Source organism: Vicugna pacos, chromosome 1 (genome assembly GCF_048564905.1).
Source record: "Vicugna pacos chromosome 1, VicPac4, whole genome shotgun sequence".
NCBI classification, from domain to species: domain Eukaryota; kingdom Metazoa; phylum Chordata; class Mammalia; order Artiodactyla; family Camelidae; genus Vicugna; species Vicugna pacos.
In genome coordinates, this window is record NC_132987.1 from 34,452,445 (window position 1) to 34,477,623 (window position 25,179).

The following is a 25,179-nucleotide window of genomic DNA, read 5'->3' on the forward strand; positions in this document are numbered from 1 at the left end:
ATTTGTTTAAGCACACACACACACTCCTACACACGTGTGTGCTTCAGAGCATCCAAGAACATTTGCTGCTGGAGATGAAGAATGAGAGATGGCATAAAAAGAAGACTTGCCTTTTAACCATATATCCTTTTTATGCCATTTGATATTTTTACTATGTGTATGTCAGCTTTTCAAGAGAAAAAAGTTTTTAAGCAATAAAAGAAATAAAAATATAGATCAAAAAAGGAATGTTTGTTCAAGTTAACAGTATCAAAATGTATATGAGCATTCCCATCTACCCAGCTGGTCGACCTCCACTCAAATCCTAGAGAAATTCTTGCCCGTGTGCACAAGTAGACGTGTACAGGAAAGAGAGGTGTGGCATGGAGGGGGCAGCTAAAACACTGTCTATCTCTATTGTACCTACTGTTCACTTAGAATGTGAATAAATATTTATCATAACAAAAATTCAGAAACAAACCCATCAGCAAGGAGATATTTAACAAATTCTGGTACAGCTAAGTACCAGAAAATCCATACATAATAGGAAGTTGTTAATGTTATTAAGTGAAAAATCAAAATTCAGAACGATGTATGTAGTAGTAGTAATCTATTGTATAAGCACAGAAAATATATGGAAGGAAACATCAAACCGTAAATAGTAGATGCCTGAGTAAACAGTGTTTTCCTCAGTTCCTCCAAGCCAAGCCCGCTTCTTCCGGTCTCCTTCCAAGCTGCCTCCTGATCCAGGCTGTGAACACTGCTGAGCTGGGTCACTGATGTAGCCCTGGCTCCTGTCTGGCCCTCAGCAGCTCTTCATCGGGGTGCCGACCTCTTCTTACTGCCACTAAGGACAGTATCCTCTGGTTCCTCATCTGCAGCTTCTGGTGTGACGTGGCTCCTGGGAAACTTTGCCAGAGAGAGGAGTGATGGGACTGGTGTGTTTCTGTGGCTCCACTGTAGCCCCTACCAGACATCTCCAGGTCCCTCTAGAGGGAACTCTCCCTTTTCACTTTTTACACTTGTAACAATTGGCTTCTGTGTATTTTGGGAAACAAACAACTTATTAAACTGTAAATAATGTAAATTGAAAAAATATCTTTGACATTCCTAAGAATAAACTGAACCTTAAGCTTGAACATGAAAATAACACATGTAAACTGATATATCCTTACTGATGCCTCCCACATCACGTGCAAAAGATTGTGACTGCAGAAGGATCCATAACCACTCTTCTCAACCTGTTGTTTACTTTATTTCTTTGGTTTTTGTTATGCTTATTTTTTCTTTTCCAAAATAAGTAATACACTATTACATGCTGTGTATTTAGTTTAAAAGAATATTAAGTAACCTTGATCAATTTGTGTCTTCACTAGCTACATTTCAGTTTACATTATTAACATTTTATTAGGGGAAAAAACTATTACTTTCCTTTAAACCTTCTATTAAGTTCATTAAAATCGTAATTTATTTACTCATTCATTTGGAATCACGTGGTCTCTCCCTTTTTTCTCCCTTCTCCCATGAGAGAAAATCGCTGAAATAATTTTAGAAAAGAAAATGTGACTACTGGGTCAACAGCTATAAAAATATTAATGCCTCCTGATGCAAGTTTTCAGCATACTTTCTATAGCTTAACTTCTTTGATTTTGCAGTACCTTCTAAGGTACAAGTATATTCATTTAGTACAACCCTCAACAGCTAGAAGCAGTACTTTTTTTTAAATTTTAGTTAATTTACACCAAAGTTTCCCCTTGTATTCCTAGAATAAACACATCTTCTGAGACATATCTGTGTGTTTACTGATAAACGTTATCAGATTCAGAATCCCCCGCTGGAAGCCTTCCCACAAATGTTGGTGAGACAGCGTTCCCCAACATCACTAACACATAATGCTTTATCCTTACCAGGTCCACAAATCATGAGATATTCGGTGAAAATGGATCTGGTAAGATATCACCGTGATGCACAGTCAACTCAAGGGTGAATGAAAGGCAGCACAGGTGTGCGGTGTATGACACAGGCAGGCCCCACCCCCAGCTACGGTGACTCACTCAGCTGGCAGAGAGCTCCCCTGGGATAATGGCACATCAGGAGAACCTCTTGACACTCACTAATCTAGGCTGATAGCATCGTTTAGACGAGCTCAGAGCAGAAAGAATGGCAAGGTCAGCGTTTGTGTAGCCAGGATTTTTTTTTCTTACTAATTTAAAAATAAAAATAGTAGATAACATTTAAGACAATTTTAGATAAATTATATCATAGTTCAGCACTGTTATACAGCAATTTTCAGTTTTGCACATGGCCTTCCATTTCTCATAGATATTTAGCTAGTTGTAATCATAGATGTTCTCTCTTCTGCTTCCTTCCGTTAACTTTATACCACACGCATGTTTCCATGCCTGTACAGAGCTTTTGTAATTATTACTTTTAATGGCTGTGTGAAGGCCACCATTTAATTTTATTACTCTGTCTATACTCAGCGCCTATTATAATATTTAATAAGTCCTGATGGGAGCATAGGATGATGCTAGATTGTAAGTGCTGGTGCCAAAATACCTCAGTTCAAATACAAGTGTCTTAACCTCTGTACCTTAGTTTTCTGGTCCGTAAAATGGGATGATGACAATTCCTACTACACAGGTTTGTCGTGATTAAATGAATTAATTTGCATAAAGTGCTTAGAACAATGCCTGGTATGCGATAAGCGATCAATAAACGTGAACTATTATTATTGATGTATAAATGACTTTGGAGCCTTCGAGTCATTTCTTGCTTTTGCTATTACAGATAGCAATGCAATGAACATCTCTACTTATCAGATGTTTTGCTTCTTTTTAATTATTTCCTTAGATTAAATTCCTAGGAATCAGATTGCTGGGTCAAAGAGTTTATCACAATGATTACCTTTAAAAGAAATTCCTTTAACCTCTGCCCTTGAAGAAAATGTGATTGCATGGAAAACAAATACTAGCTGATACGAAAGAGATGATAGAGCAAAGAGCTCATAGTTTTGTTTGACAACAACAATAATTTAGGAAAAATCCATTTTATTCATAAAACGATGTAACATTATGCAAAACCCCTGGGTTCCATTCAGTTGATTTAATAACAAGTATTTCCCAGTCGGCTCTAGGCCTGTTCCATGCTGGGTGTTAAGCAGAGTATGGAAGAATATGAAATGGTCTTTGTCTTTAAAGACTTAAAATCTATGTAAGAAGGTAAGATGTGAAAGTAGTATGAGACAATAGAACCAGGGGCCAAATTATGTGTTTTTAAAAAATCTAAAATCCATGGCACAAATGCTAAGCATTAGGCATAACCATCTAGCAATAAAGAGACAATATGCAGTTGGCAGTAAGAAAAAAGTGCGTGACCATCCAAATGATAACTATATTAAGCTCTATGTTGTTCTCACAATCTGACATTTTAGAGTTGCTTCTAATCCACCTCAAACCAACCGGCCAGACTTGGCATTTGAATTGCATCAGCAGAAAGCGTTTGCTTTTGCTAAAACACACTCTCACCCTGCCGGTTGGAAGATAAAAGCACTGTCAGACTTCAGCTGTGGGCTTTAGCCAAGGGGGCCCAAAAAGGCTGCTCAGGGGCGGAGATGGCCTTGGTGGAGAACTGTGTGCGTATCTGCTCAGGAAGGGCCTCTGCCAGCTGAAATAACACCATCTCCATTTACCTCGGTTTTCAGGGGAGTGTGGCTAATGTGTATTAAACAACCGAAGTCTCCCACCACCCTCAGTCGTCTCTCTTTAGTCTCAGTGTCGAACGAAGAGGGTCGAACTGCCTCTCCTCTTGGAGATGAGCAAGATTATTGGTTTCCAGGAAGCCAAACTGGAAATAGAAGCAGAGCCCTTTCATGTCATTGAGGAAGACTTCCCAGTCACGGTAAATCCTTTCTGTAGGGGGCAAAACTCACATAAAGGGTTTTCCAGCCTTTGAAAATGGCCTGCCAAACACCGGTTCTTGTGCCTTAACCAGTGGTTATCCAGCTGCCCACTGTGTACAGATCCTCTTGGACTGACAGGCTCCAGATTCCCCCAGAAGGCTTAAGCCTCTGCTATGTCCAGAGAAGGAGCTGCTTTGCCCAAACAGGTCCCAAAGCAGACAAGTGAAACTGTCTTCCTTATATGGTGAAAAGCGCCCTGTCGCTTTAAGGCCAAGAGACTTGGCTGCAGACAGTCCCTGGGAAGTTTGCGGGCAGCCCCATCCTGTGTCTGATCCTTGCAGCTGTGCAGGTGAGTTCCCAAACCTTCTCTCCCCAGTTTGCCCTCTCCAGTCGCTCTCGTGGCGTGGCCGGTTGGAAATGCTATTACAGAGGGCTAGAGAAATTCAGGGTCAGTTGAGATGATGTTGTTTGGAGAAGTTTGAGTTGAAGGGGAAAAAATACAAGGTTACTAGGGAAATGTGCAGTAATGCAGCCACTGAGGATGCTTCTAACTTCCAGCAGGGAGGAGGCATCAAGGTTATAGGAAGCCCTGAGGCATTCCAGGACAGGGCAGGGGAAACAAATTCAGCAGGGGATGAAGGACAGATGTTAGGTACGACAAGGGTAAGTGTGGACTTCTGAGCTACTGGTCAACTGCAAGTTTAAACCAAACATAGGTGGGAGGAAATAGTGCTTCTGCAAATGCTGAAGGCTTTGCAGGAGCTGGAGCTACAGGGCTGACTGCAGACAGAAACTATACGTGAATGTTTGCAGCGTCTACTGGCGTGGAAGGCTGCAGCCTTAACCCTTTGTTCAGCCTGGCTGATTAGCAAGTAGAGCTTGACTGCACAGAGCAAGGAGTGGGGGCTGGGGTGGGGATGCCTGCGTGGAGTATTGAAGTAGGAGACTAAATACATGGATGAGACTATGATCGTGGAACCGCATCTCTGGTAACCCATCAGTACCACCTGCAGCGAAATTTTCTAAGCTCGGCAATTCTGTGTCATCCACAGGCAAAGAGCTGGAAGAAGTCTCGTTTAAACTGATTATTGCTGTCATTTACTAATTCAGTTTCCTGATTTCTTTTCCCCCATGGCCTGGAGCCTCCTAAGATATTAATTGGGAATTCTCTAATAGAACTTTTTAGCAGCTAAATATGCACTAACAGAAGCATGTGTCTAAGTGAAAGGCTGAGATGTATACAGTTGGGGTTGGGATTTTATGGATAGAACCAAAAGAAGTGGGTATGGCAGAGGAGGAGAAACACCTGATGGTTATTTTGCAGTGTATCCAAAGCCCTTTAACTGAGCCCATTCATCAGCTATGGCCAAAAAATGAAGTCCACCCAGGAATTCTAAAAGATGCCAAATTATACGGCTGGGGTTGTCTACCCTCCTGGTTCAGTCTGGGGCCATTCATCATTCATTTGAGGCCAGTGGTTGCTCTACAGTTGTGTGGGGGAGTGAACACAGAGGCTGGATTAAAATTCCTTACATACCCCATGCCTATAAAAAATATTCATTCATCTGAGTAGTCACTGAAGAATTCTTTTTATTATTAACTAACAAGTGCTATAGCTACTTGTTTTCTAAAGACAGAATGTTCATGAAAAAAAGGTTTATTTTATCAACAGAGACTTGTAAGCTCAGGGTTCCTCTTTTTCACTTTTGATAGCTGGGAAAAGGATGATTAGAGCTTGCTGAATAGGAAGATCTGTTCTTGACTCTGAAAATCCCAAAGGACTCCACTTGGGTCTTACCCATTCAGAAAGGCTGATGTTCTGAGCAAAAAAGTTAACTTTTGAGTTCCTAACTTGGAAGAGAGCAGGATGGGGGTATAATTTTACGTCATTTGTTTCAAGCTAAATCCAGAAGGCAGTGTCAAATATACTGCTTTCAAAGCCGAATGCTGCCAAGAAAAACAAAATTCAATCCCCAAAGCTGGAAAATCTCTAAAAGTAACAGACTGTGATCTTTTATAAGCTGAATTAAGGTATTTAAAAGGAAAAAAGATATGGCTTTCTGAACATTTCACTCAGTGACCCTCGATCACATACTGACTGCACAACTTCTTAGGTTGTTTATTTCATCTGTGCCTCAGTTTCCTCACCATTAAATTGTGCATTGTTGGGAGGCACTGTCCAATGAAGTGGAAAGATCAGTTGGAGCTGGAATTGAACAGTTCTGGGTTAAATTTCCAGTCCCTTCATTTATTCCATAACCTTAGGCAAGTTATACAGCCAGTCTGAACCTCGGTTTCCTTATTTGTAAAGAGAGTGAATAATTAACAGTGTCATTAAAATTAGAGGAACCTACTGGTACATAGGTGCAGACTTGCATGTCCTTGAACTTAGTGAGCAGGACGTCCTGCTCACAAGTGGGAACCTTTCTGTCTCCTGTGACAAAAGGGTGATTCTAAAAAGAGTGATGCTGAGAAGGGCAAGAGTATTTTTATTCAGAAGTGTCCCCAGTGCCACACCATGGAAAAGGGAGGCAAGCACAAGACTGAGCCGAATCTCCATGGGCCATTTGGGCAAAAGACAGGTCAGGCCCCTGGATTTTATTACTTGGATGCTAGCAAGAACAAAGGCATCTCTTGGGGAGAGGGAACACTGCTGGGCTAGATGGAGAATCCCAAGAAGTACATCCTTGGGACAAGGCATTAAGAAGATGGCAGAAAAGGCAGACTTGATAGCTTATCTCAAAACAGCTACTAATGAGTAGAAGTTGGCTGTTGCCTTACTTATTACAGAACAGAAGTATCTCATGACTTTACGTGTGCCGTACTTAAATTGAGCTCCTACACCAGAATTCAGACCATGGATGGCAGATATGATGTTTCTTTTGGACCGATTTATATAGATTGACTTGTGGTTAAATTAATAAGATCAGCTTTTTGAATTTTGATATTCTAGTTCAGCAAATGCTATCCATGTTTTCCTCTTCTAAATATATGACTGGACTTGATGAGTAATGCCCAACTATTCACAAAGATGGTGAATGCCATCTCAAAACCTATAGGAAGCTGGGTTTACATTTAAATTTATATGACTGGCTATATAACTATATTTAAAGACTGAGGCTATCCCTTCACCGTCTCATAGCAAGATGCACCTGCATTTCAAGTTCCGTTCATTAGCCTGCTAAAGGCCAGGGCCGAAGACAAGCTGGCAACGTTCACATTATCTTCTCGGTCTTAACTATGCCAACTTAATTAAATTCGCTGTATCTAAAATGTTGCCCTTTACTTCATGAAAGGCATTTTAGTGTGGTTTATATACATAATATCAAACAAAGAATATTTAATACTTTTCATATTTTATAGATGACCTATAAGCTAGAACAGCAAACTTTGTTTGCAAATTCTATGCTGAGTCAAACTGAGTTATAATTCAGAATTGTCTTTTAAGCAGCTATGCAAAAGCACTGTGGTATTAACCTTTATGTATGATTGGTAATGGTGCTTTTGCCAGCTCATTAGAAAGATTAGAGGATTTACACCATCAGGACAAATTTGTAAATTATGTGATCCTAAGGCTTAAGATAATGAAAACCAAAATCACAGATCAAAAATAGATAGATAGATAGATAGATAAAAAGAAGGGGGCAAAGAAGTGGAGGAACCTAGAATCCAGTGGAGCCTCCATAAATATTATTTTACATTTCTTTCTTTTTTTCCTATGACTTAGGAAACCATATTGTTTCTTGGGGAGGAAATGAGTTTTGAGAGCGGAAACCAAGCCTGGAGCACAGCTTTGGAACCCCTGTTACTTCACCCCCTTCTTCCCACCCTCCTTCAAAAAAGGATGCCTAACTCCCTAGGAAATCCAGTCCTAATTATAATTTAACCAGGCTCATTGTTTGGAAGTTCTTCTTAAAGCAAACCCACTTCCACATATTTTAAGTTCAGAGACATGGAAAGTAGCTGGTTGTTTTCCTTTGCTATAAAAAATATTCCATATGCTTGCAGACAATGGTAAGCCATCTTGGAATCTCAGTAAGGGTGGTCTACCCAAAAGCTGGTTTAAACAGCATTTTTAAAGGAACTGTTTTGGTTATTATAAGCCACCTCTTACAATTGTTTCAGTAATAACCAGTTGCTACCTTTCTGTGAAATCTCCTAATACATTCACACACTTTAAGCACGTGGTTAGTGCTACTCGCAGGCTTTTCATCTTTCACTTCAGGCTGTTTTAAGAGTGGGGCTGCACTTTTAAACGGAAAACATTCCCTCCACCAGCTTAGAAAGGTGGCGATAAATTTCAGCAGCAGGAACATTCCGTTGGCAGTACAAATCACAGCACACGCATCAGCTGGGAACTGAGGGCTGTCATTTTTAACTAAAGCAAGGGTAGGTCACTCCTACAGCCGATTTTCCAGTGGTGAATTAACACTGCCTCTGTTAGGAGACTGGTGTTTTGGATCCACACTTGGCCGCTTAAAGTAGCCGTTGGGACTCTGGGCTAGTTCCTTTATGTGTCTGAGCCTCAGTTCTGTGGTCTGCCTCATGGAAAAAATAATAATGCCCATGTGTGTGGCTGTGGGAAAGACAGGAAAGCTGGCAGTGCAGTCTCAATAATTATGTTGGATCCAAAAACCTGATGGTCTCTAACAGGGTCCTTGTACTTTGATAAGACACTAACCGTAAATCTTGTCTACACCAACCATAAATCTTGTCTACACCCTTCAGACCCGTCTGCAAGTATGAGTATGTGTCCAAGAATGTGTGACCTACACTTTTAATAAAAATTAAGTCTCACATTAGGTGGAACCAAAGAGAAGAAGGTGCTGAGGCAATCGTAGATGGTGCTGCAGGGGTTACTTTTAAACAGGTTTAAATTCTGCTGGGTCACACAGGGCTTCAGATTGATCTCACAGGTGGCAAAGAGCAGATATGGTATTCAAACTCAGATTGATCTGGAAAGATTTGATCTTTCCTCCATTCCAGGGCTGGCAGTAACTTGTATGTCACCTCCAATCCATTGGTAGCCACCGCCGGCAGCACTGGACTGGGGAGTCCCAGGTGGAATAGATGCTCAGCAAGAGGAAGTTCTGGAAATAATGAGCTGTACTTGCCAAGGAAGCAGGAGTAGAGAGCGAGGAACTGAGTGCTGTGTATTTGCCATCCCCACATGATGCCTTGTTCGTGGATCCATCTGTCAACTACTAGAATCAGATGAGAGATAGGTATTCAGATTTGTTCCACGGGAAGCAATGAAACTTACTTCCTTTTTCATACCCTTCTCTAAAGGGTGAATCTGTTTTTTTGAGCCTAGATTTGAGAAGGTATAATAACCAGTAAAGTAAAATGAAATGCAGCTGAAATATAGATAGTAGTAACCACCATGGACATTTTAACTTAAAGTGGTAATGACAAGAGAATTGGTTAATTATAGTCTCTGTATGTTACCTGTCTCTCAGTGTGACCTGTCTAAATAGATCACCATATACTGAAATAATCCACTGTGACTTAATAAGGAGGTAATGAGCTTTCTGGTTTTGTTCCTCCCTCCATCACTAACATTCAGTGTGGGATTTGTTGTTTTTAGTGTCTTAGTGCTTACCTAAAAAGTGAGTTTGATAATGGTTTTCTGCTTCTTACTAATATGTACGATGTATGTGATTAAATGATATATAACTTTATGGCATCTTTTATTCAATCAACAAATAGTTATATAAATTTATCCAGACTGCTCTCATGGAACTTACATTCTAGAGAGGAAAGACAGAGAATAAACAAGGAAACAGAGAAGGAAATTGTATACACTGATGTGTGCATAGTATGTGCACACACTCTGTGTGTGTGTGTTGCTATTTTAGATGGGGTAGTCCAGGGAATATCTTTCTGAAGACATGCATTTAAGCTAAGACATGAAAGTGGAAAAGGAGCCAAACGTGGGTAGTCTGGGAGTGGAGCAGTCCCTGCAGAGAAAAGAGCCCGTGCAAAGATCCTGAGGTTGAAGGTAGGCAGGGGGCTCAGATTAAGTAGGCTAGTAGGGATTTTCAGCTGGGGGTGATACAACCCTCATTCCCCTGCCTAGATGGTGTTTGATGTGCAGTTGGTGATCCAGATGCAAAATATGGAGTTGAGGTCAGAGCACTGTTGGCTTTTAGTGGGCAGGACCAGGGATGCTAAACATCTTGCACTGCTTTGGGTGGATGCATATAAGAAGATGTGCCCTGCTCATACTGTCCTGCAGATATTGTCTCTGTCAAGAAATCCTGAAGAGTCTCTAAGGCCAGGGAAAGAAGTCTGAATTTTATCCTAAGCACGGTGAGAAGTTACCGGGGAGTTGTAAGCTTTAAAGATGATCTTTGAAAGATCATTTTGGCTAGGGAGTGGAGCGTGAACTGTAAAGGGACAAGTGTGAATGCAGGGAAATTCAACAGGCAGCTCTTCCAGTGACCCAGAGTAGAGATGGGGGGGGGGGGCCTGGGGATGGGGAGTAATGGTGAAGGTTTTGAGAAGTATTTCTACCGTCAAGAAGGAGACTGCTACATAAATACAAAATGCTATTTCCCATAGCATCCCTATGTTATCTTTTTTTTTCTTTAAAGATTTTACCATTTCGGAATCCGCTGGTTTCCTCTATTGTCATTTAAGAGAATCTTTGTGCCACCAAATTATAGACTTTACTCTGTCAAATGCAAGTCCTTGTCCTCTTGCTCTTTAACCTTGCAGATCCATGTGCGTTTCAAGTTGTTCACAGCTCAGGAAGGTAATCTATTTGATTTGGGCTTGTAAAAAGAGATAAAAATTACATGTGCTCCTTGAATAACAATATGTGATTTCTCTCTCTGAAGGGTCAGTAGGAATTAGCCTACATACATCATTTTACAAAACTAGTGCCTAATCACATGAATAACAGGGACCAAGTCTACATTTTTTTTCGGCTGAAAAAGTCACAGTAAGTGAACATCAAAATCTCTTGGAGAGACCGCAGGCATTTCAGTACTCATTTACTCGGGCACTAAAGCCTTGCAAATGGTTTTCAGGTGCATCAGCTGCTCCCCCACAAAGGCAATTCAGTTTCCAGGATCTTAGAGAATCCCCCTCACTGCACTCTTCTCTCTGCTCCTTGCCATCTCTTCTTACTCTACCCCAGCTGCGAGTGGCCCCCAGACTGCCCTCGGAGTGTCCTTGCAAATACAGAGACCCATAAAGCACCAACAGGGGAACCCATTAGTTCACCTGCAGAAGAACCCACTTCTGAAATATCTGGAGGGAGAAGCATTCTGGTCCCCAGGCTGAACTGAAGAGGGTGGCAGGAGAGAGAGGAGACAGCTGACTTCAGGTTATCCCCACACTGGTGAATGGTTCCCCCGAGTCCTGAAGTCAGCAGGTGGGTCTTCCCACCAGAGTCTTGTGTCCCCAGAGCAGGGCAGATAGTCACCAAAGAAACACTGGGGACTGGATGCGGGCAGGCAGAACAACGCACCGCAGCCTCCAGCGGAGCTGGTGGAGCAGGTACTCACTGACCGCATCCTGCCTTCTGATTTTGAGGTGAAACTGAAGAAGAGAAACAGAAAGTGGACAGGACCATCCCCCACCCCAAGCATATTAAATTATGTGAACCCACCACCCAGTCTGTGTAATAAGCTAAGCTCTCAGAAATTAAAAAAGCAAGGAGTCTTGCTTAACTGTAAAAAACAAGGAAGAAGAAGGTCTACATACAGGTGTGGTCTTGCAAGAGATGGGCCACTTCTCTGCCGACTGCAAAAGGGGGAAACCAGGACCATGTATTGGAAGGGAAAGAGAAAATGTTTTGCATTAACAAATCCTGTCCCAGCTACTAACTAGCCATGTGAATTTGGACAAGGCCACTTTCTTAGGCTTCCGAAATAGAGTTGATCAAAAGTTCTCTGAGACTCTGATGTGTTCTGAGGCTGTAATTTAGAATTCAGCTCAAGATCATGGCTCCCCTAAAGCCTCTTGCAAAACAATCTATCCGCTTCCCCCAACTCCTATTTCTCTCTCACTCTGAGTTAATCCCTTTCTCCATGCCGCCCCCACTAGCTGCTCCTGTCAGCACACCTGGAACACTACATCTTTTCTTTCTTTCTTTGCATAGCTCTCTCCCTCCACTTGCTCTTCAGCCCCCAGGAAGGGAAGTACCAATGTCAGGTTTTGTCTTGGAATCGCCAGGGTTTAGCACTATACTTACTAGATGTTCAATAAATGTTCATTGTTGAATGAATGGATAGGGAAGATACAAAAACAGAGGTGAATGGGCCAAACCAAGTTGAAGCTCAAGGGCCAGCTTTTGCTAAAAGCCATATATTCTGCCCATAAGACCCTGGCCTTCTTAGAATTAAAAATAGAGAGAAAAGGGAATTTTAGATATTGTAGCAATAATTTTCAGACATCACAGTATCTAATACCCTATGTCTCCACTGAGATACACCGATTTTACAGGATTTTAGAAATACTAGAGTTTTACCTAGCCTTTATGGAATGTCTTATATTTGTAAAAAGCTGGTATGAAATTGCTGAGTAGAAATTTCCAGATCCCTTACTTTATGACTTCATGCCTCTTGTTCTCAGAAGAAAAAAAAAAGCAAATCAGAAAGTTTAAAACTGCCTGCATCTTGTCTTCATAAGCTTTGATCCTTTCACTTATTTAAACTTCGTAACCATCCTGGCCTCATAATTAGAATTGCTAAAGAACACAGGGAGGACATCTGGGAATAACCCCCCTGGCCTGTCTGGCCAAGTCACCAAAAATGGTAAAACCTTGCTGGTGTGGTGCTGGGAAGAGGGGAGGGGGCTGAGACTGCCAGCAGAGGTGGCCGGGAGTGTGACAAACCCAGGCTGGTCCAGTTCCAGGAGTTTGGATTTGAGGGGACTGAGATCTGGTGCAGTACCAAAACTTCTGGGTGGTGGCCAAACATTTGATAAACTTTAGCCTAAACAGGGAGGATCACGCACGAGTGATTCCAGCCTCAGGAAAGGGGTCAAAAGGAAAAGGGAAATGCAGCTGATTGTGCCTCTTCCTTGCACCGGGCCCCCTGCCGAACAGATGCTTCCGCAGGGCTGAGGCTGCCCCGTCGCCGTCGCCGCAGTGTGGAATGGCCAGCGGTGTCCCCGAGGGATGCTGAATGACGGGTTCTTCCAGAATACTGTACACGAGACAAGAATAATGGATACCCAGCTTCAGCGTGGGGACGTGCTGTGTGCAGTTCAGCCATCCATTGTCGGCAACTGGGGTGGCCAGTGTCGTGAACTCAATTATTTTTAGTTTTCTGGTCCACTGTGTAAAGAAGTGAGCCCTTTTGGCCCTTGTTAGTGCTGCCCTGGGAGCAGAGGAAGAGACCACCTCGAGACCGTGACACAGCTAGAGCTTTAATGACAACTATCAAGCCTTATTCAAACCAAAAAGAGCAGGGTTTTGGTAAGCTCCACGAGGGGAAGACCCCGAGTAGGGGGAGAGCTGCTGATCACAGGGCTGCCGGGGAGTTATTTCGGGAAATGTAACATACATTACACCTCTGTGACTGTTACTAGGGCATGCGCTTGGTGACATGAGGGGACTAGCACCAGTTTAAGTGCCCCCACAGGCCTCTTGGCCAAACAACCTGGATGCTGACACAGCGGTACCACGGAGTAGCTTTGCTCAACCATGCCTTAGAGGAAAACCGTAAGGAGAGGCAGGAGGTTAAGCTAAACTTCAGGATAACGTTGGGAGTGGAAAGGAGAGATAGAGGGTGAAATGTGGTTAGGATGGGACATGCCGAGGGCTTCAAAGGTACCAGAATAATCTGACTTAGAACGGAGAGGCGGGGGACGCTGGGGTTCATTTGATCACTGTTCTTTACACTGTGCATGTGTGTTTCCTGCCCTGCTGTGCATGTATGATATATTTTATCTCTTTATTTTTAATTCAAGTATAGTTGACCCACAATGTTGTGTTAGTTTCTGGTGAGCAGCATTGTGATTCAGTTATATATTTAGACATATTCTTTTTCATTATAGGTTATTACGGGGTATTGAGTGTAGTTCCCTGTGCTATTCAGCAGGTCCTTGTTGTTTACTTATATTGTGTATAGTAGTCAGTATCTCCTAATCCCAAACTCCTAATTTATCCCTCCCCTCCGGCCTATTTTAAAATAAAAAGAAATTAAACTCCCTCCCCCCAAAATAAAGACCTATGGTCTGACTGAAAGGAACTGATCAAGAACTAAAAAATGTTGCCAAAATAAAGTCCCTAAGACCTTCGGTCTTAAAACATTAACCATTTAAAACATTAACCATAGAACCAACATACCTCTCTCTCTCCCTCCCTCCCTCGCTTTCCGCCCACCCCTCTCCCCCTCTGGTAAAATGTTTGCTAACTGGAAAAAATTCTGTAGGAGTGAGAAGCATTAAAACTTATCTATGAATTACATTTGAGAGAAAATATTCTTTCCCCTCCCTTCCCATCCTGCTCACCAGGGAGGGACTGATTCAGCACACTTTCTTTTCCAAAGTTGAAAGGTCACAAATAATGCCCGCTCTCTGGAAGCTGGTGTTCTAACGCAAGGTAGCCGTTGAGCAGAAAGAAGCCTGCTAACGTCAGAGTGTGCTCAGCGGGGCTGACGTACAGTCCGGTGCCAGGCGAGCGCCTCGGCCTGCCCTCGGCCGCCTTTCCCTGTGTCCGTCCCAGGTTCTCCACTATGCTCTGCGCGCCAGCTCAGTATTTCTTATTTTGTTTTGCTCTTTACATGCCTCAAATAGCTCATTTTTTTTCCCTGAGCCCTGGCTTAGCCAAGTTCCCTATATTTGGTTCCTTTGATCTTTCCGTTAAAATCAATCTCTTCCTCTAATTATTTTCTGTTCCACTCCTTTGAACCCCTTCCAGTTGCCGCTATTTCTCAAGAAGCCAGGTGTTTAATAAAGAAATTGGGTGAGGTTCAGGCAGAATCTAGGTAGATGCAGCTGCCTGCCCCCAGGTCACTTGTTGACTCCTCTTTAAGCGGCAGAGATGGTTTACTAAAGGCACGTGACATTCCAGAGACATTCCAGGGCCCTGCACAAGGCAGGCGCTCGGTAAGTCATTACCACATGAAGGAGTTAATTGGGATCTTTTAAATGGGCGAGTTTATATTCCGATTTACACTCAATCTGCCTCCCCATCCCACCCTTGGCCCAGGTCTCTTTCTGCTCTCGGGTTTTTCTTTCCAGCATAATCGATATTTCTTTGACGCTTTAGTTTACACATTTTTAAATTTAATTTCCTTCTGTTTCCTCCTCATCTGTTTACCCTCATTAGTTTAGTTCATGTCATAGGATTTTGATAGTAACCTCACCAGCTTAGTATTATTTATGTTATTCTATTTTACCCCTTTCTCTAAATAACTGATAATCACGTTCATATTGTCTGATTTTTAATTTCTCTTTATGGAAGAGAAGACTTCGCTTCTGTGCTTGTTCATTTTCATTGTTTTTCTAGCCACAGTACAAGGGTCCACATATCCTCTGATTCTGACACAGACTGGGGTTTAGAATAAAGACCCTTATCTTAAAATGACAGGATGTCTGCGATTTGCTTCAGAATCGTGTAATAGGAGGATTACAGGTGAAATAAGATTGCTGTGGGTCGACTGTTGCCAGAGCTGGGTGATGGGTTCGTGGGGTTCACTGTACTGCTCGATTATGTGAATGTTTGAAGGGTTCACACAATAAAAAGTTTTTTTAAATATATAGATGTATAAATAAAAATTGATCCATGGATTCCCTTAGATGTAGAGAGGGAATGCCTCCGTCATTCTCCAGCTATCCCTGTCATCGTCACCTCCTGGAGGGAGGTTCAGCCCTTCCTGAACGTCCACTGTGAAGTTCAGCACATGCTACTTCTCTTCCTTTCTTTCCAGACTCTCGTTCTCACCTGGGACATTTCATCGTGCTGGTGTGTGGCTCATGCGACGCCTCACGTCTGCAACGCTAATTGTCTGCACTTTCATGCTCTTTCAGCAGCCCACTATCCTATCCCTTGATTATATTTTAAATCATTTTTTTAAGTGATGCAGATCTCTATCTGCTGACTGTCTGGCACTCTGGCTAAGGCCTTTGGGTTGTTTTGATGAAGAATTTACTTTTTGTCAACATCCGTCCACACAGAAAACACATGTATATTCCAGCCAGTTCTGGCTTAAAACCCTTCATGTCTCTCTGTCGACTTCGAGTTCAAATTCAGTTTCAGTATCCCTCACATCCAGCTCTTGCTTTCCTACCATTTCCAGCCTCTTTCTCTACTGTCCTGCAATACTTACTCTCTATTCCAGTTATCCTAACTTCTCCCATTTGTGGGTAACATCCTGCTTTCTTACACCTCTAAACTTTGACCATACTGTTCGGGCTGTCCTTGTGTCATTTGGCCTCTGGAGGACTTTTGTTTTTACCTCAAGACTTAATGCAAGCATCACTCCTCTTGGAAGGCTTCCTTGAGCTGTCCACAATGCCCTCTCCAATATTTTCTTCCATTGCATTCTTTGACTACACCCCCCGTCGACTACTTTGAAACCGAACTGTAATCACTGAGATTTTTTATTTCCTTTCTAGACTGGGAGTTCTTTGACCTCTTCCAACTTCTTCTCTCTAGAGCCCAACCCAGTGCCTGGCACATAGTAGGTACTTCAATGAATGAGTAACTGAATGAATAGAGGAATGGAAACCTGAATGCTGTTTTCTCCTTAAGGTAGCACCTCCCCACCCAAGGGCCTTCTCTAGAGGTCTGGGTCAGTGCTTTGGTCCTGGGCAGCCCCTCCAGGCTTTCCCTCCTAACTGCCTTCCCCAACCCACCTGATCCACCTGGCTCTAGCTGTAACCCGATTGACCCTGTCTCTGCTGAGTCCTTCCTATTTGGTGCTCCATCCAGAAGAATGTTGCCTAAAGTGTGAAACACAGTAATTTTTACATGATACTCAGACAAGTGTCTTTTGACAGTCTTGTATTTCCATTCATTTGGAGGGAGGGGGGATTGGGGACATAAAACCTGTAATTTCACAGAGAATAATGCTTAGGATGAGACAAATGTAGTCGTGCCCTGGTAATCAGCCTTACCTAGACCTCATAAATCAGGAGTGAGGTGTTCGAGCATAATCATAAATGTCCCAAGCCCTCAATAACTGAAGCCCAGGCCATGCCAGTTAGAAGCACAGGCAGCCAGGAATCACACCAATAGGAAAGGAGTCCCATCCCCTGAATTCTACAGACACCTCTGTTTTATTCAGCTATATGTTGAAATATTACTTCCTGAAGTTGCTGAGTGTGTATGTATACACTTAAATATAACAGATAAAATAGTTAAATAACATATCTTATAAAAAATGTTTTGTAACAGGTAAAATAGCTTTTGAGCTGGCCAACCACGTCCTCATGGGAGTTCCGATTTTTAGTGGGTTAATACAGAAACTGACAGATCCGTTTCACTGGTGTGGGTCCTCACCTTTCTTTGAAACTACCAGTTAGGACTTCTAGCTATTTTGATCCAAAGGGCCCATTATCATCAATAAGAAGCTTATATTCAGCCATACATTTTATAAGTCAATTTGAGGTATTCTTTTTTTTATTTGGCATTTTTACTTTTCATTTTTAAAAGTTTAGTAGCATTGTTTTTTAATAGAATTTACTATATTTCATCAAATCTAACGTACCATTGACATGTAAAGCACCTCATTATTTTATGTGCTACTAAGAACAACAGAGATGTTGCCAATTATAACTGCAAGATGCCATTTTCTAAGATACATCCCAATTTCAGAGGTGTTAAAAATTATTTTTAGAACTGATGAAACGTAGTATATGTACACTTCTATTTTAGCAGATAATACTTACATTCCATTTATCATAGTGATATAAAATTTCCCCTTTGAATGAATTTAATTTAAAAACAAGTTGATTCAAAGAAAAATGCTATGTAAATAGGAGTAGAGGCGGAATAGCGTATGGCAAAATCCTGGAGGTGGTAGCCAAGTGATTGTGACCTGCGCTAACAGCCTAGGCCCAGATCCTGCCCCTTGGGCCCACCTGTCACCTCAGGCCAACCCCGTCACCCTCCGGCACTATGCCCAGATCCTACCTGAGGGAGAGCCTGGCTCCTCCACTGAGCACGGGGGAGGGATTTGAGCCATACACCTATGCTCAGGCTGGGGAATGTGGCTGTAATTCACGGAAGTTACTTTAAGAGAGTGAAAAGAGACTCCTAGGAAATAGACTCACCATAGGTATTGGAATCATACGGACTTACTTCTCTTTAAATAACAGCATACTCAGAGGCGTCTGGTTTTTGTTTTTGTTTCGTTTTTAACCCAAGAAGTAAGAAAGGAGAGGAAAAGAGGCTTTTAGTCTCTGTTGCTGGGCAATTGATATCCTGATCATGGCTACCTAAATACTAAACACTCAGTTTCACTGATTATCAAACCAAAGAATGGTCCACTTCGATTTTTCATACTAGATTTATTGTTGAAATAAATAGTTGAAAATAACTATGAATAACTTGAAGCAAAATGTATTTCATTGAGAAAGTAGGGAAGGAGCTGATTTCCTTCTTTCAGAAGAGGGAAAGTGAAGAGGGAGGAGGGAAAAATGGTTCGGTCTCCCCTGGGGAGGCTCCATGCTTTTGTGCTCCCTCTCCCCGGCAGTTGCAGGGGCTCTGTGTTCATCATGCTTCCAGCTCCTGCTTCTGCACCTGACCCAGCCCTTGGACTGCTAGGCGCTGTGCACACTTCCCCCAGAGCCAGGCACAGAACCTGCTGATTTACTCGGAGCTTATTCTTGAAGGTTATTGCGAGTCACTGACCAGATGCAATAGAGCACAAGGTCACAGTTATATGGCTCCACTCCTTGACTGCTTTTGCAAACATCATTTTAAAGGTTTTAATGTAGGTGTAATTGAGAAGATAAATTGAACATGTATGCATATCTTAATTAAGGTATCCTTCAGAGTCAGCAAATAACCACATCGTATTAAGCATCAATGAACCTGTTACAGTATAATAAAATGGAAAATTCTTATAATAAAAGATTATTTATAGGCCGTTAGTTATTTGTATAATTTTAAAAACATAATCAGTAACAATTAGCAAAATTGATAATATTGGAGAGGCAGCTGTTTCCACTCACAAACAATACTAGCAATAATTCTATATAGTAATGCCAATTGAAAGCTAAACCTCTTCCAGGCTCTTTGTTTACCCATGTGGGTGTTTTTGTTTTTCGGATCATTGCTGCATATTTTATAAGAACTATTTCCTGGTATTCATAAAAGTTACTGACATCATACATTCTGAAATTTATTCATGGATTAGAATAAAATTATAAGGATAACCAGTCCTGTATCCTCTCTCCAAGCAGATGCAGTGACCAGAAAGCCAAATATACTTAGGAAGTAGAATCACTGGGACTTGGTGTATTAAGTCAGATTCCCTAGAAGCAGAGCCTGAGACAGGGATTTGGATGCAGGTGGCTTATTAAGGATAAGCCTATAAGGAAGTGAGGGAAGCAGGGATGGGGCTGGGGAAATGCCAAGTAGGATGTGGCTCAGATGGCCTGATGAAGGCGGAGGGATAAATTGCGCTGTAGAGGATAGCTGTGAGCCTTCATAGCCAATACTCACAGCAGCGGGGTGCGTAGGGAGGGTTGTGTAGCGGCCAGAACCAGGGATCTGCATGGAGCACTTTCAGCACTAAGGACATCAACTGGTGATTGGAGGCGAGACACAGAGGGCGGGACAAAGGTGGCTCCCAGGTTTGTGGCAGGAACAAGTGAAGAGATTCTTGTATAGAACTGCGACACTCCCCTCATAGTACCAAAAGTCTAAGATTACAGAAGAATTATGGCCAGATTCTTCATTTTACAAGTAAATAAAAATTTCCTGTAGCTTTTATTTTCTAGGTCAAAGTAGCAATTTCATAGGATTAGTTTTCCATTCAAATATATATTAACTTTTTTTTTAAGTTTTCTTTTTTAGACCGCTTCCATTTATTCTGCTTCCTAATGAGCAATAAACCCAAACTAGTTCTAGGACTCTAATAATTGAAGATTCACCTAGCTTCAATCCCAATATTATGTTAGCTTTTATGGAAAAAGTAGTCATGGGCTTTTCTTATGTATTCATCCTTTACTCCAGAAGTCATCAAACTGGGGTCTGTGGGCCAAATCCAGCCTGCAACATGGTTTTGTATGACCTGAGAACTAAGAGCGTTTTTAAAGTTTCCTTAGGGGGAAAAAAATAGGTAACATGTCTATATGACTCACAAAGTTGAAAACATTTACTATTTAGCCGTTTACAGGAAAAATTTGCTGTCCCCTACTTCTGTTTATTATGACCTCAAACTTTTTTTCAAAAGTGTGCTGGCTCAATCTATATTTTGAAAGAAAATCTGATATTCAAAAACTTTAATAGGTGATTTAATGGAACCATAAAAATTACTGGTTTTATAAAAGGATTCATCACAGAGTTTATATAAATTCTCTCTCACCTAAACAATGATTTTAATGGTATTCTTTAACAAATTCAGAATCATTCATTTTAAGGAAAACAAATATTTGTAATTTGTTCTCTGCTTTGTAAGAATACTACCATCTACTTTGTGGCAACTGTAAAGAAACTGAAAAATAAAAATAGATACAAAGGTAAAAAAAAAAAATCACCTGAGATCTTGCCATCCCTAGTTAACCACTGTTAACATTTGGCTACATCTTTTTCGAGGTGTATAACCATTTACATTTTTAAAATGTGGATCACATTGTGTGTATAACAGTATGCCCTCTTTTATTCATTTAATGTTATAATTTTCAAAAGCATCTGATTTGACTGCATTTATTCCACAGAATGAATATGTCACAATTTATTTAAACATCTTCCCATTTCTTGACATTTAGGATGGAGCTAATTTTTCACTATTGTAAATGCCACAGTGAGCCTCTTTATGCATAAATCTAGATCCTCATTTCTGTGTCCTTAGGCTACATTTTTTAAAGAGTAACTATTGTCTCTCCTCCTATTCTGTTCCTTGTCTTCCTTACAAACACAGTCTTCTTCTCCTCCAGCTGTAAACAACGGAGTTCCGACCTGGCCTTCTCTTCTCACTCTCTATATTTGTCTCGAGATGATGTCACCTATACCCAAGCTTTCAAATACCATCTCTATGCTGTGACTCCCATAGACTTACATCACCAGCCCCAGATCATTTTTCTAAGCTCCAGACCTACATACCCAAACACCTTCTAGTCATCTCCACTTGTATGTCTCATACCACTTCAAACAGAAAATGCCCAAAAAGGACTCAGTATTTTCCATCTTTCTGCTCCCATGCCAAAACTCCTTCCTCCTAATTGCCCATTTCAGTAAAGAGACATCGCCTTTCCACTAAATTCCCTATGATAACAACCTGGAAACCATCAGTGACATCTCTTTCTTCCTCCCCACCCCCATCTATTCAGTCACCAGGTCCTGCTGATTCTACCATCTTAATGTATCTTTAATATTTCCGTTTCGCTCCATCTCCCCAACTCTCATCCAAGCCGTATTCATCTCTTTCCTGGACTACTATATTTGCTACCTAACTGGTCTCTCTATAGCCTGCTTTGTCCTCTCCCCATGCAGTTTTCCACTGTGGAGAAAGTTTCTAAAATGTCAGTCTGCTTTCACAGCCCTTAAGTGGCTGTTAGGATGAGGATCTTAAATGGCAACCTCTGCCCCCCCCTTTCCACCTTCATTTTGCTGCCACTTTTCCCGGACTCTTTTGCTCCAACCTAGTGGTTTTCTTTCAGTAACTCACTTGTGCTGAGCTGCTTTCAGCCTCAAAACCTTTGTTCCCAATGTTCGCTCTGCCTGTAACACCCTTCCCTCCCTCTTCAGCTGACCAACCCATTTCCTGACCCTCCCGGGACACACATGCTACCTCCAGGCTCTCTCAGCATCATATCTGTCTACTTTTGGGGTACTTATTACAAACTGTAATCTAAATTGTCACATATTTCTTTCCTCCATAATGTCTTTTTCTCCACTACAATGAAGTTCCATTTGGGGGGCAAATAGTATTTGTCTCTTTCACCTCTCTATCTCCCATTGCCTGGCATGTAACAGGTCTCAGTAAATGTTTGTTGAATTAACAGGCCATGGAGTATAAACTTTGTAAAGATATTTAAAACATAATATCACATAGTATTTCAGAAAGTTTGTATCAACCAATTGATAAGCCCACCGAAAGGACATGAGCGTTCCTTCCATCACATCCATCCTGACATTGAGCATTGCAGTTCTAAATAATTTTAAAATACTTTTACAGGCAAAATATTACCTCATTACTGTTGAAATTGCACTTCTTTGATTACTAGTAAAGTTGAACACTTTTAACAAACTGATAGCCTCTCATGTATTTTCTGTGTTTTTTAATTAAATTCATGGCACAATGCTTTTTATTGAACCATTTTGTTGTGATATTTTGGAAATTTATTTTGATTACTAAAGACCTATAAAACAATGTCACCAAATCTGCTCAACTTCATCTGAAGGTTTGGACAGATCTGGGCAATGCTGCTCCACAGGTTCAGTTACTGCTGAGTCCCTTTCCCTGGGATGATCATATACTTTATCATGGAAACTGGGACATTTTTGAGAATGAAGGAGGGCACCATTAATAATTATGGCAGGACAACAGGTATAAACCAGGACCAGCTTGTACCAGCCAAGATGTATGGTCTCCCTAACTCATTTCCATACAGACTTCAACTCCAGGGATATAGAGCTCAGAGCAGAGGCCCAAGTGGTAATTCAGGGGTATACTGAGGGTAAACCTGCTTTTTGTTCTGAATTTTAATATGGATGGCTTTGTGCGTGCTGTTTAGTGACTCAGTGGCTCACCCTGTTCCTTCCTGTTGCCCCTGCTGCCAGCTTCACTCATTTACCTCACTTGCCTGAGGCTTGGAGCCATCTGACAACGTCATACAACTCCATGATGAGACCAGTGGTCCAAAGATCTCCAGGGACCGCCTTGCCCATAAATGCAAACCTGGTCAGAGGCAGAGCCAAGTCTCTTGGAAGAGTTATCTCCTATCCCACCATGCTGCTTCCTTCTTCACTTTTTTTTTTTTTTTTAATGGAGGTGCTGGAGATTGAACCCAGGACCTGGTACATGCTAGGCATGCACTCTACCACCGAGCTATACCCGCCCGCTCTCCTTCTTCACTTTCAAATGTATTCCTCCTGCTCACCTTGCAATGGCAAATGCCAGCAGCTATCTTCTAATTTTATAGTGCTTCCAAAGTTATGCCAAAGTGACCAGAACACATCAAAGTCCAAGGCACGCAATTTCTGAGGCACTTGATCCTGTGTTGAGGAATGTGCATGTGGGCTTCAGTGCCCATCACTTGTGATGCTTCCCTGAGCTCATGCAGTGTGTCTGCAAACGTTCCCAGCTTTTCCTAAACATCCTCTTATGTACTTTATGCCCTTCAATAGAGCTCAAAAAATAAATTGAGAGTTGCTTACAGATTGCACTTTCAAGAATTGCTAAGCACTTAAGGAAAGCAGAACCTGATGACAGAAAACTTCTGGAAAAAGACCGGAGAGTTTAGACATGTTGAATTTGTGTCAGGGCCATCCAATCTGAGGTATGACTTGATTAGGAAAAGAAGAGCAGCTCTCCTCTTCCAATCTTGTCAGCAGAGAACAAATTTCCTACCAGGGGAATTCCCAGTAGCACCCAGTGTACTGTTTTCCACTGAGCAACTACAGGGGGCGTCATTTACATTGCCATCTATGCGAATGGTGCCAAATGGTCCCTCCTGGCAGGGACCTGTGGTGCAGGTCACAGGCCTCCTGGCACTGTTCAGGGCACGGTCTGTGTGGCCGTACGCTGAGGTCCTGACACCCTCCACGTGGCTTTTCTCTGATAAAGACGCTGCCCCCTTGCTGCCCTTCGAGTGCACCAGTGCCCACAGACTTCAGGGTAACCTTCACTTCAAACGTGCATTCACCTGGTTTCCCTGAGTGCTGTAGTATTTGTCAAGCCAAGTGTCCTGGTTTCAGGTTTAGAAAATAGGTCATTGGAGCTCTCTGTTGAGGGCTGAGTTTTGCCTAGATTTTGCCATTTCATTTTTATTGAGGAAAATGTTGGAAATAAATGCAGTCTCATGGTTTGCTAGAGATTCAAAACATTTCAGATGCTAATTTTTTAAAGAGGCCTTTTCACTAAAGTACAGCTCTATAAATGAAAGAAAGAAAAAAACTATTTTAGGACATATAAAATCTATCTCCAAAGTATCTACATAGACAGACTAATCAGTTAAGATCAACCCGTTGGCTCCACAGAAATATAGAAAAAATACCATGCATTCAACCTGCCTAATGGAGACAGACCTTGGTTTTAAATTAGGGGAGGAACAAACTTTGTATCTCACAAGAAGGAAAGTGATAAAATGATTTAGACACATTTCCAAAGGGTCTTTAAGCTAGAAGCAGCCTTTGAATTCATTCACTTACCCATTCATTTAATTTGTTCTTAATATTTTCTTAACACCATGATTATGCAGTCCAGCCCCCTTCATGAGGAAACTGAGGTCACAAAGGTGGTTAGAGACAGGGCTGGAAACAAAGCCCAGATGTTCTATGTCCAGGACACTTCGCCCCACAGTGCTGTTAAATATTCCCTTGTAGTTACACTCAGGTGATGAAACAGGAGAGCATCTGTGTACCGCATGTGACTCGCATGTAATTCACGTAATAAAGATGAAATACAAACCCCTTTGCCAGCCATTTCTTTATTACTCTAAATGCCACAACTTACAGAAGGTTCAGCGTTAGGGCTAATAACTTCAGAATTGGTTTGGGAGTTTTGCAAATAAATCTTTTCCCCACCAATTCATATTCCTTACGATTTAAATATTTCAATCCTGTCTTTTCTCAAATGTTGCCTTTACAGATTAAAATCCTATAAATAGCCCTGACCCCTAAGGAACATGATCTCATCCCTCCACTTTGAATATTATTCAGTTTCCTATCCATGTCAAAATGAGTATCTCAATCTTAGGGTGGCTACCTTCTTAAAGGATTTGGTTTTGGGGAGTGGGAGGGGGAACTTAAGGCATATAGTTAATAACAATGTGAAATTCATTTTCTGAGGTGTCTACACTCTTCCTTTAGACAATGAAATGCCCCAGCGTGCAGACTGTTGCTGACCTGGTTGACAGCTGAGGTGGCTGACTGGAGCACGTGTGAGCAGAGGGGAGCAGCTGCTCTTGCCAGCTGCCTTTTTCTCTGCATAGAAATAGGCACTGCC

At 41.8% G+C, this 25,179-nt stretch overlaps 1 protein-coding gene and 1 pseudogene across 1 annotated transcript in view; both read left to right on the forward strand.

The window, feature by feature from the left end:
- Positions 1 to 3,592: 3,592 nt before the first annotated feature.
- On the forward strand, positions 3,593 to 6,642 carry LOC116279764 (cytochrome c-like; annotated as a pseudogene).
- Positions 4,199 to 25,179, forward strand: part of SCHIP1 (schwannomin interacting protein 1) — a 141,560-nt gene continuing 120,579 nt past the window's right edge. The window contains exon 1 of the mRNA XM_031679451.2: positions 4,199 to 4,229. The gene's annotated coding sequence lies outside the window, so the exon portion shown is untranslated. The remainder of the gene's footprint in view (positions 4,230 to 25,179) is intronic.